Source organism: Elephantulus edwardii, unplaced genomic scaffold, assembly GCF_000299155.1.
Source record: "Elephantulus edwardii isolate Elephantulus edwardi_28Jun2011 unplaced genomic scaffold, EleEdw1.0 scaffold00090, whole genome shotgun sequence".
Classification (NCBI taxonomy): domain Eukaryota; kingdom Metazoa; phylum Chordata; class Mammalia; order Macroscelidea; family Macroscelididae; genus Elephantulus; species Elephantulus edwardii.
The window spans coordinates 9,538,038-9,549,163 of NW_006399840.1; the positions used below are offsets into that span (position 1 = coordinate 9,538,038).

The window sequence follows — 11,126 nt, forward strand, 5'->3', positions numbered from 1 at the left end:
ATTTTAAATACATCTTTATTTAAGACGTTGCATTTTCCACTTACAATACAGTGATAATAAAGTGCAATGTTAATTGCTTTCCCTATACACATTCCATGTTCAAGTCTTGAGAATGCCCAGAAATTTAGTCTAGCAGTTTAGACTTTTCAACTGCAGTGTGCTACAAATTTGGGTCCTTCAAAATGTAACTGTGGGACAATGAATGCTGTAAAGTATGCAGATTGGTTTAGTCAACCTCTTCAATGGTGGGTCCAGAAGAGGCACCACCAGATGGAGGAGCTCCACCACCAGGGAAGCAGCCAGGCATGCCTCTGGGCATGCCTCCAGCACTCTGGTACAGCTTGGTGATGATGGGGTTGCAGACCTTCTCTAGTTCCCTCTGCTGATGCTCAAATTCCTCCTTTTCGGCAGTCTGATTCTTATCAAGCCAGTTGATAATTTCATTGCACTTGTCAAGAATCTTCTGCTTGTCCTCGTAATTGATTTTGCCTTGAAGCTTTTCATCTTCAACTGTTGCTTTCATATTAAATGTGTAAGACTCAAGGGAATTCTTAGAAGACACCTTATCTCTTTGCTTCTCATCTTCAGCTTTGTACTTCTCAGCCTCCTGGACCATTCGTTCAATGTCTTCCTTACTCAAGTGGTCCTTATCATTGGTGATGGTAATCTTGTTTTCTTTCCCAGTGCTCTTGTCAACAGCAGGAACATTAAGAATACCATTGGCATCGATATCAAATGTGACTTCAATCTGAGGAACACCACGAGGTACAGGTGGTATCCCAGTGAACTCAAACTTGCCAAGCAGGTTGTTATCTTTGGTCATGGCATGCTCACCTTCATAGACCTGAATGAGTACACCAGGCTGGTTGTCAGAGTAGGTTGTGAATGTTTGTGTCTACTTGGTAGGAATGGTTGTGTTCTGCTTGATGAGGACAGTCATGACTCCACCAGCAGTTTCAATACCAAGAGAAAGTGGAGTAACATCCAGGAGCAGCAAATCTTGAACATTTTCGGATTTGTCTCCAGAGAGAATGGCCGCCTGGATAGCTGCACCATAAGCAACAGCCTCATCTGGGTTGATGCTCTTGTTCAACTCCTTTCCATTGAAGAAATCCTGAAGAAGCTTCTGAATTTTGGGAATTCTGGTAGAACCACCCACCAGGACAATATCATGGATCTGTGACTTGTCTAGCTTAACATCCCTCAGAGCTTTCTCCACAGGGTCCAGAGTGCCACGGAAAAGATCAGCATTCAATTCTTCAAAGCAGGCTCGGGTAATGGAAGTATAGAAGTCAATTCCCTCATACGGTGAATCTATCTCAATGCTGGCCTGGGTGCTGGAAGAAAGTGTGCGCTTTGCACATTCACAAGCAGTGCAGAGGCGTCTGACAGCCCTCTTGTTTTCACCGATGTCTTTCTTATGCTTGTGCTTGAACTTTGCTGAAATGGTTGACCATTCTGTTGTCAAAGTCTTCTCCACCCAAGTGGGTGTCTCCAGCTGTAGACTTGACCTCAAATATCCCATCTTCAATAGTGAGGATTGACACATCAAAAGTGCCACCTCCTAAGTCAAAGATGAGCACGTTCCTTTCAGCACCTACCTTTTTGTCCAGACCATAAGCAATAGCAGCAGCAGTTGGCTCACTGATGATTCGGAGGACATTGAGGACAGCAATGGTTCCAGCATCTTTGGTAGCCTGGCGCTGAGAGTCATTGAAGTAGGCTGGTACAGTGACAACAGCACTGGTAACAGTCTTCCCAAGGTAGGCTTCTGCAATTTCCTTCATCTTTGTGAGAACCATAGAGGACACCTTCTCTGGATAGAAATTTTTGGTCTCTCCTTTATATTCTACTTGGACCTTGGGCCTGCCTGCATCGTTCACCACCATGAAGGGCCAGTGTTTCATATCAGACTGCACAACAGCATCATCAAATCTTCGTCCAATGAGACGTTTGGTATTGAATACTGTGTTAGTAGGATTCATTGCAACTTGATTCTTTGCCGCATCGCCAATCAGTCGTTCGGTATCGGTGAATGAGACATAGCTTGGCGTGGTCCAGTTGCCTTGATCATTTGCAATGATCTCCACTTTCCCATGCTGGAAGACCCCTACACAGGAGTAGGTGGTGCCAAGATCAATGCCAACCACAGAGCCCTTGGACATGTGAAGGTCCCAGGTGGTGGAGGGGAAAAAACCGTACCTCAAGTCCGCCGCTGAGCTAAATGAGTCCAAGAATATCCATTTATACATCCCTTTTCAACAGTTTTCTCCCTCGTCTGTTTCAATGCAATATACATCATTCCTCCCCTCCTTTTCTGTCTTCCCTCAACCCTGATGTCAGTATCGTTTTACAACCGTGGCTCTATGCAATATTTATCCTTTTGTGGTGGAGATATTTCACTCAGCATAATATCCTCCAGGGTCATCCATTTTGCATATTTCATGCGTTCCTTGTTTCTCAATGCTGCATAGTATTCCACTGTGCGAATATATCAGAGCTTCTCTATCCATTTGTTTGATCATTCTTTAATGAATATATTTTAATATGTACTGTTTTCAACTATAATTGCACTATTTAGAGATGAAGAGTTAAAATGCCAACCACAGACACATGGTTCAAATCCACCAGCTACTCTAGAGGAGAAAAATGAGCAGTTCTCTCTTGTGTGACCTACTGCCTCTGAAAACCTGCTGTAGAGTTAGCTCTAAGTTAGTTTTGACTTGATGGTACTCAACAACAACAACATTATCTTTATGAGTTACTTTCTACTATTAATATTGTCCTATTATTTGGTCAGGTTCAGGCTGAGCTCTGCAATACTCTGAGACACCTCTTTAGAGTATTTGCTAATCTAGCTCCTTAATTCATTGTGAAAAGTTAGACTTGGCAGATTCCATATCATTTATTATTATGCATTTATGTGGCCTGACATGCAATATCCCTCTCCTCCCCTCCATTGTTGAGCTCTATAGAGGATTGTTTTTGTTTGTTTTTTTTAAGTGAAGACACAAAGTTAAGAGTGATGAACTATGGATGAACTGTTACTTTCCCTTGGGCTTTTACTGATGTAGGACCAATATTTCTAGAGCTGATTCTAAGCACTGCCCTACAGTCTAGAAGGAGGGAAAATTCCATTTTTGTATACTTGCTTGGTTTGGGGACAGAAATCTGACAGCTCTGTCAGAGGTGTGAATATTTGGCTTGTATGTAAAAAAACCTGACAAGATGGACTTCATCATAGTCTGCAGTCTAGGGTGAGAATGAGGTTTATGGTGAGAATGAAGATGTAGTAGAGTTTAAATGTAACTTTCTGGAAGGCAGGGACTTCTAAGAGTAACCACAGCATATGAATAAACACACACACATACACATGTACATACATTTAGAGTTACAAAACAAGCTAAAAATGGCAAGCTAAAAACACAAGAGCAGAAAGAAAGCAGATTAATAAATTCAGGAATAATCCAAATTTCTTAAGTGTAGTTTCAGTTGAATCTTAAAAGATGGATAACGTTTGAATTTGTGTAAAGAAAAATGAAATTTATAAAATCAGAAATGTTAAAAAAGCTTTGGCAGATATAATGCTGTTGTTGCAGTGTTAGGTACATCTATGCAAGTATGACTCATTGTGACCCTATTAATAACAGACCTGAATTCTTTATGAAAAACAAAGCTTCACCATGCTTACCTCCAAAGAGCACTCTGGCTATACTTTTTCCAAGGCAAACTTGTTTGTTCTTTTGGCAGTCCATGGGATATTTAGTACTCTTCTCCAACACTACAACTCAAAGCTATCAACTCTTCTGCCATTGTGTTCATTGTGCAGCTTTCAAGTGTGATAGAAAAGACCATGGCCTGAATCAGATGTAAGGTAGAGGGAGAATGTTCTGATCTCTGCTCAGACAAAAAAGTATGATAATTATATTGTGATTCAACTCCTTCTTTAGAACATTTAGAGTTTTGAGACTAAAACTAATAAATCTTTTCACAATCATATTCCAAAGGGGGACATATCCTAAAGTCTAAAAAATGAGTAGGCAAATGCAGAAGTCACAACTAGAGATCAACTTAGGACAGACTTGATGTGGGTGATAATGATAGCTGTTTGACATGAAGTACAGGACTGTAATAGTCTAGGTATGGCTGCCAAATGGCACTTACTGTCTTCATTTCTTTGAGTTTTATTTTCTATTTTCAAACGCCACCTTTATGTTATACGTTCCTGGCTAACACATTTTAGATTATTTTGATGTGTTCATTACATCTGTGAGCTCTCTACAGCTCCAAGATGGAGTGAAAGGTAGGCATATGCTGCAAAGTGGAACAGATATTTGGGTACAAAGGAGGTTGGGCTCAGAAATCATATTCAAGCTACTGTACTCCAATTACTTGTCAACTGAAAGGTACTTGCTGGAAAGTGTTGGTCATTGTTTCATTCAACATTCAGCAGATATTTGACTGTTTGCAATGTCCCAGGCACCAGGGTGAAAGATCATTCCTCTCCTTATAGAGCTTTAACAAAAGGAGCAAGAAGCCGTCAAGTCAATATGGACTTATGGCTAGCTCATGTTAGCACATAAGGCCTTTTTTTGTTGTCCTTTTTTAATTGGTTTGTATATTCATATACATTGTGTTTCATTCATGGACATTGGGGATTTTGTTGTTGTTGCTGTTGTTTGGGTGTTGTGTTTTTTCTCCCCCCATGGTTCTGGTGTTTATTATCGAAGTAACATGTTACAAGTCTTCAATCAGCACACTTTTCTCAAAGATTCCTTGACTTTCAGCATCGTGGCTTTGTTGTTGTTGTTGTAATGTGCTGTCGAGTCGCTTGCGACTCATAGCGACCCTATATACAACAGCCCTAAACTCTGCTCTGTCCTGTGCCAATCGCACTGTCTCCGACACTCCCATCCCGATTACCCCAGTCACTGAATCAATCCACCTCATAGAGGGCCTTCCCCTCCTGCGCTGTCCCTCTACCCTCCCAAGCATGATGTCCTTCTCCAAGGACCGGTCTCTCCTCACAACATGTCCAAAGTATGTCAGACGAAGCCCCAGAATCCTTGCCTCCAAGGAGCCACCCGGTTTAACCCTTTCCAGGATGAATCTGTTTGTTTTCCTAGCAGTCCATGGTATCCTCAATACTCTTCTGCAGCACCACAGCTCAAAGGCATCAATTCTCCTTCTATCCTCTTTGGTCATTGTCCAACTCTCTGATGCATAACAAGTGATTGCAAAGACCATGGCCTGTATCAAACGAATGCCGCGCGGTTTGACGTCTTCAGTGTTACCTGGGAAGATGGGCGGGGAGTGTGATGGACCCTTTTAGATGCCCAGCTTTCTGCCAGCGAGGCTCCTTCCACTCTGTCTGTGCGGCCTGCAGAACGAATGTTTCATGAAACAACAATCATGGCTTTAGGGAAGTGTTATAAAGAGTGTGCACAACCCCTCTGGCTCAAGCTCAGGGAGCAGTAGATCAGCCTCATGGGGGTCTTGTTTCTCTGCTGTAGAGGCTCTTGTTTAGGGTCTCCCAGTCTGAGTTGTATAGGTATCTTTGGCCCCAAAGGATGCATACTACATTCTCCACTGCTTCTTCCCTGCTGATAGTGAAATTTCCATCTTCTTTTGCTAACCCTGTTGCTAACTCTGTTGCTAAATTAAATCTGATGGGGTAGAAAAACTGACTAACATCATCATGAGTAATTTATGTTGTTGCTCTTTGCCATCAAGTCAGAATCAACCCATTGCTGACCCTCCATTGAGTTTTCAGAGGCAGTTATCACACAGGAAGAGACTGCCCATCCTCCTGTGGAGCAGCTGATTGGATTACAGTGCAGCTTCCTAACAGGAGGCCAGCAGCGCTCCCTATACACACATCCTATTTGCATGTTTCCACCCTGCTTGTGGTGAATATAAATATCAATGAGCAGGAAAGCCATGCTGACCATCAACCCATTGTACCACCTAGAAACATAGTAATGAGGTGTGGAGAAGACACTTCTTTAAGATTGGTTTTGTTACAAAGACTTCTAGACCAATGTCATTAATAATTATAGCATGACATGCATGTGCCCTTGCTTCCTACCAGAGTTCGAATCACAAGTCCAGCGTGTATTTGTCCCACGAGAGAAAGAGAGCATTTGTTAATCACAAGTGCCTTTTCTGTAAATTTCTTGGAAGCCTCTTCACATCAAATTTCATGACAAGATTCCAGAAAAAGAAATGCATAGTAAAGTTGACTGTGGACTTGGGGGTGGGGGAGTGTGTAACAATGAAATATTTTTTTTCTTTTCAAAGAGAAAAATGAACTGAGGGTGAGGGGTGGGCAGGGAGGAAAATAAGCAACAATTAATTAATGGAGAAAAAAAGTAAATGGAAAGCATATGCTGTAAAAATACATATGTTGCATTAAAAATCATTAATATAGAAAAATAAAAGGATAACTGAGGGAGGGGGAGGAATATCAGAGCAAGATAAGTGCTTCAAGAACTGTCAGTTGCAACTTACAGGGAACAGAGGGGACCAAATGAAGGGCCACTTCTCAGTCACTTGGTTTCTTGTGGTCCGGAGCTCTTTGGAGGCATATTAGTGCTGTGAATCTTTGGACCTTGTTTCTTTGGAAGTGAGATTTGTTGTCCCTCCAACAAGTTTCAGGTAAAGCTCTGGACGATGCAAGCATTTCAGCAACTTCCAAGGGAAAACGACCCCTCAGTATTCTAAGCTTCAGGTCAGATCAAGATGAATTTGTATTCTCTTGGGCCAGCTTACTAGTTTTACTCAAGCACTTCCAAGCCTGAAGAAGCTACAGAAGATGAGACATTCACCAAGGTTCCCACAAAAATAGTTGTGAGTATAAATCATCACACCAAGGAAGGAAATGGGAAAGAGGAGGAGACTCTTCCTCAGCCTAGTAACTGGTTATTGCTGTAATTGCTGTACATTGTGTTTTATACAAAACTTTAATTTGCATTGTGTTTCATGCAATCATTCATATACATTGTGTTATATGGAATTAATTACTATTGATTTATGCCTATTTTTTAATAAAATTTTATTTTATACTGGTTTACTTACAAAGGTTATATACATAGTGGTTTTGGGTTTTTAAAATTTTTTATTTTATTATTTTGTATGTGTGTACCATCAAATTGGATCTGACTGATACAGGAAGAGATTGCCCCTCCTTCTCCAGAAGAGCCTCTGGTGGATTCAAACTGCGTACTCTGGGATTTCAGTGCAGCTTCTTGCCACTAGGCCACCAGAGCTCCCTTGTATACATTTTTTTAACCCTGGATCTTTCTCATTTCCTTTACCCACCCCTCCCTTCATCCATTAGATTGTGTGACCCTATGGTTAAGCCCACCCATTCAGCCATCCTCACCCCTACTCTCACACCCCTCCTCCTTTTGGAGCCTCATCATGATCTAGAGTAATGATAGAGTCTTATACAGTATTTGTCATTATGGAACTGAGCTAATTCACTTAGCATAATGTTCTCCAGTCGCTCCCGTTAGTGATTTACAAAACCATTGCTTCTGCAGGCTGTGTAGTATTTCATCATGTGAATGTAACATTATTTCTCAATCCATTCAATTATGGTTGGACATTTGGGATGTTTCCATGTTCTTGTGATAGTGAATAACACTGCTGTGAACATTGGTGGGCAAGTCTCCATTTGTGCCTCAGTTCTCATTTTCTCAGGGTATATTCCAAGCAGTGGAATAGCTGGTTAAGACAGAAGTTCTATGTTCAGCTTTTTTAAGAAATGCTAAACTGCCTTCCAGAGTGGTTGTACAATTTTACAGTCCCACCAACAGCATATAAGAGTTTCTGTCTCTCTACATGCTCTCCAATATTTGTTGTTGTCCTGTTAAACTTTGCCACTGCTACTGGAGTGAGATGGTTATCTCATTGCAGTTTTGATTTGTATCTATCTTATTGCCAGTGATTTTGAGCATTTCTTCATGTGTCTGCTGGCCATCCAAATATCTTCCTTTGTGAAAATTTTTCCCATTTCTTTCCCTAGTTTTGTAATTGTCTTGTCAGTCTCTTGAGATACTTGGGAGTGAACCTAACTAGAGACACAAAAGACCTGTACAAAGAAACTATGGGACATTTCTGCAAGACACAATAAAAGATCTGAATTAATGGAAAAATGTTCTCTTTTCATGATAGGAAGGCTCAATATTGTGAAAATTACAATCCTAGCAATCTGTATATTCAATGCAATCTCAACACAGATACCAAATTCACTTTTCAAGGAAATCAAAAGGGAAAATGTCAAGTTTATTTGGAGAGGAAACAGATCCTAAATAAACACAGAGCTTCTGAAGAACAAAAATGAAGTGGGAGGCATAGCACTGCCTTATCTCAAAACCTATTTCACAGCATGGTACAGCATGGTACTGGTACAATGACAGGGACATAGACCTATGGAACAAAATTGAGAACCCAGAAATGGACCCAACCAACAATGGTCAGCTGATATTCAACAAGGAAATAAAACCTATCGAATGGGGAAATGACAAACTCTTCAACAAATGGTGCTGGCAAAACTGGACTTCTACTTGCAGAAAGCTGAAACAGAATCCACGTCTCATACCATCAACAAAATCAACTCAAGTTGAAACAGAGATGTGCGAGTAAAGTTCAAAACCATAAAGTTCATCAGAGACAAACTGGGATCAAGCTTAGACGGCCTAGCCTATGGTATAAGGAGACTACCAAATACAGCCAGAAATGCACAATCTGGAGAGGATAAAAATAATGAATGGGACTTTCTACAGATTAAATCCCTGATCCCTGTGTACATCAAAAACTTTTTCCAACAGAGTGAAAAGAAAACCTACCGATAGTAAAAAAAATTTGGCAATTCCACTTTAGAGAAGGGTCTCATAGCAAAAGTTTGCAGAATCTCATAAGTCTTTTTAGAACTGATTTTCAGATGTAGATTGAAAAGGTTTTCTTCCAAGGTACCTCTGAGTAAATTTAAACTTTCAATTCTGTGTGCAGCAGCTGAGTGTGTTATATACTAGAACCACCCAGAGACTTCTTTTGTTGTTGTTAGGTGCCATCAAATTGAGTATGACCCATAGTGACCCCATGAACAACATATCTGAGCCCTGTCCTATCTATCCCATGCCATCTTAGACTTCCCAATGTATTAGAGTCCATTGTGGCTTTCACTGTGTCAATCCGTTTGAGGATCTTTCTTTCCTCCACCAAACCTCTACCTTTCTGAGCATTGTGTCTCTCTCCAAGGAATAGCCCCTCTTAGCAATAGGTCCAAAATATGTGAGGTAAAGCCTCATCATCTTTGCCTCCAGAGAGAATTCTTGCTGCACCCTCTCTAAGACATATCTGTTTGTTTTCTTGGTCATCCACAGGATGTTCAGTGCTCTCCTCCAACACCGCAGCTCAAAGGCATCAGCTCTTCTTTGGTCATCCTTATTCATTGTCCAGCTCTCAGATACATAGTAAATAATGAGAAAGACCATGGTCTGAATCAGAAACACTTTAGTCCTAACAATGACATCATTACTCCTCAATAATTTGGTAAGTTCCTTAACTGCAAATTTGCACAGTGCAATGTGTCCCCTTATTTCCTGACTGCCGGTACGAAGGGTGTTAATTGTGGAACAAGTGAAATAAAGTTATTGACAGTTTCAATCTCCTCTCCATCCATCATGACACTGCCTATCTGTCCAGTGGTAAAAACTTGTTTTCTTGACATCTAGATGCAGTACATACTGAAGGCTGCATTCCTTAATCTTCTGCAACAAGTTCTTCAAGTCCTCCTCACTTTCAGCAAGAAAGGTTGTGTGAACTGTGTAACACAGGTTATTGAAGAGTCTTCCTCTAATCCTGATGCCACACTCCTCCTCACAGAGTCCAGCTTCTCAGATAATTTGCTCAGCATACAGATTGAACAGGTATGATGAAAGAATACAACGCTGGCACACTCCCTTCCCAATTCCAAACTATCCAGTGTTCTTCTGCTCCAGTCACACAACAGCCTGCTCCAGGTATAGGTTCCTCATGAGCACAATCAAGTGCTCTAGGATTCCCATTCTTCCCATGTCAGCCACAACTTGTTATAATCCATAGAATCAAATGATTTTGCATAGTCAATAAAGCAAAAATATTTCATTCTTCTGGTATTTCTTACTTTCAGCAGGATCCATCTGACATCAGCAATGATATGACTGATGCCACATCCTCTTCTAAATCCTGCTTGAAATCCTAGCAGTTCCCTATCTATGTTCTATTCCAGCCATTTTTAAATGATCTTCAGCAGTTATTTTCCTTACATGTGATATCAATGTTATTGTTTGATAGTTTCTACATTCAGTTGGATCACCTTTCTTGGGAATAGGAACAAACCTCTTCCAATCCATTTGCAGATAGCTGTCCTCCAATTCCCTGCATAGACTAGTGGGCACATTCAAGGCTGCATCTGTTAAGTCAAATTGAAACAAGTCAATTGGTATCCCATCAATTCCTGAGGCATTATTTTTGCCAATGCCTTCAATGCAGCTTCCACTTCCTCCTTCATTACCATTGGCTTCTGTTCATTTGGTACTTCCTGAAATTTTTCTGGTACAGTGACTCTCTGTATTTCCTCCATCTTCTTTTGATGCTTTCTGGGCCATTCAATATATCACCCATTACATCTTTCAATATTGCATCATGAGGCTTAAATTTGTTTTTCAGTTCTTTCAGCTTGAGAAATGCAGAACGAGTTCTTCCCCTTTTGTTCTCCAATTCCAGCTCTCTGTACATTCCATTATAATACTTTGCTTTGTCTTCCTGAGCTGCCCTTTGAAATCTTCTGTTCAACTCTTTCACTTAGACATGTTTTCCTTTTGTTTTGGCTTCTCAACCCTCCAGCTCAATCTTTACAATCTCTTCTGACAACCTTTTAGATATTTTTTCCCTTTCTCCTCTGTTTTGTAATGACCTTTTGCTTTCCTCATGGTTAATATCTGCTGTTAGTGGGGGAAGGGGTTATTTGTAGAGATTTTTGGTGGATTAGGTAGATCATACGAAGAAGTCTTGTTTGAACAGTATTCTCTTGGTACCTTTTTCCTATCTTGCAGATGTAGTCTTAGGTCAGCTTGTTT

General features: G+C 40.7%; 1 pseudogene; it reads right to left on the bottom strand.

Moving 5' to 3' along the window:
• Positions 1-226: 226 nt before the first annotated feature.
• LOC102862843 lies at positions 227-2,165 on the bottom strand (annotated as a pseudogene).
• Positions 2,166-11,126: the final 8,961 nt, after the last annotated feature.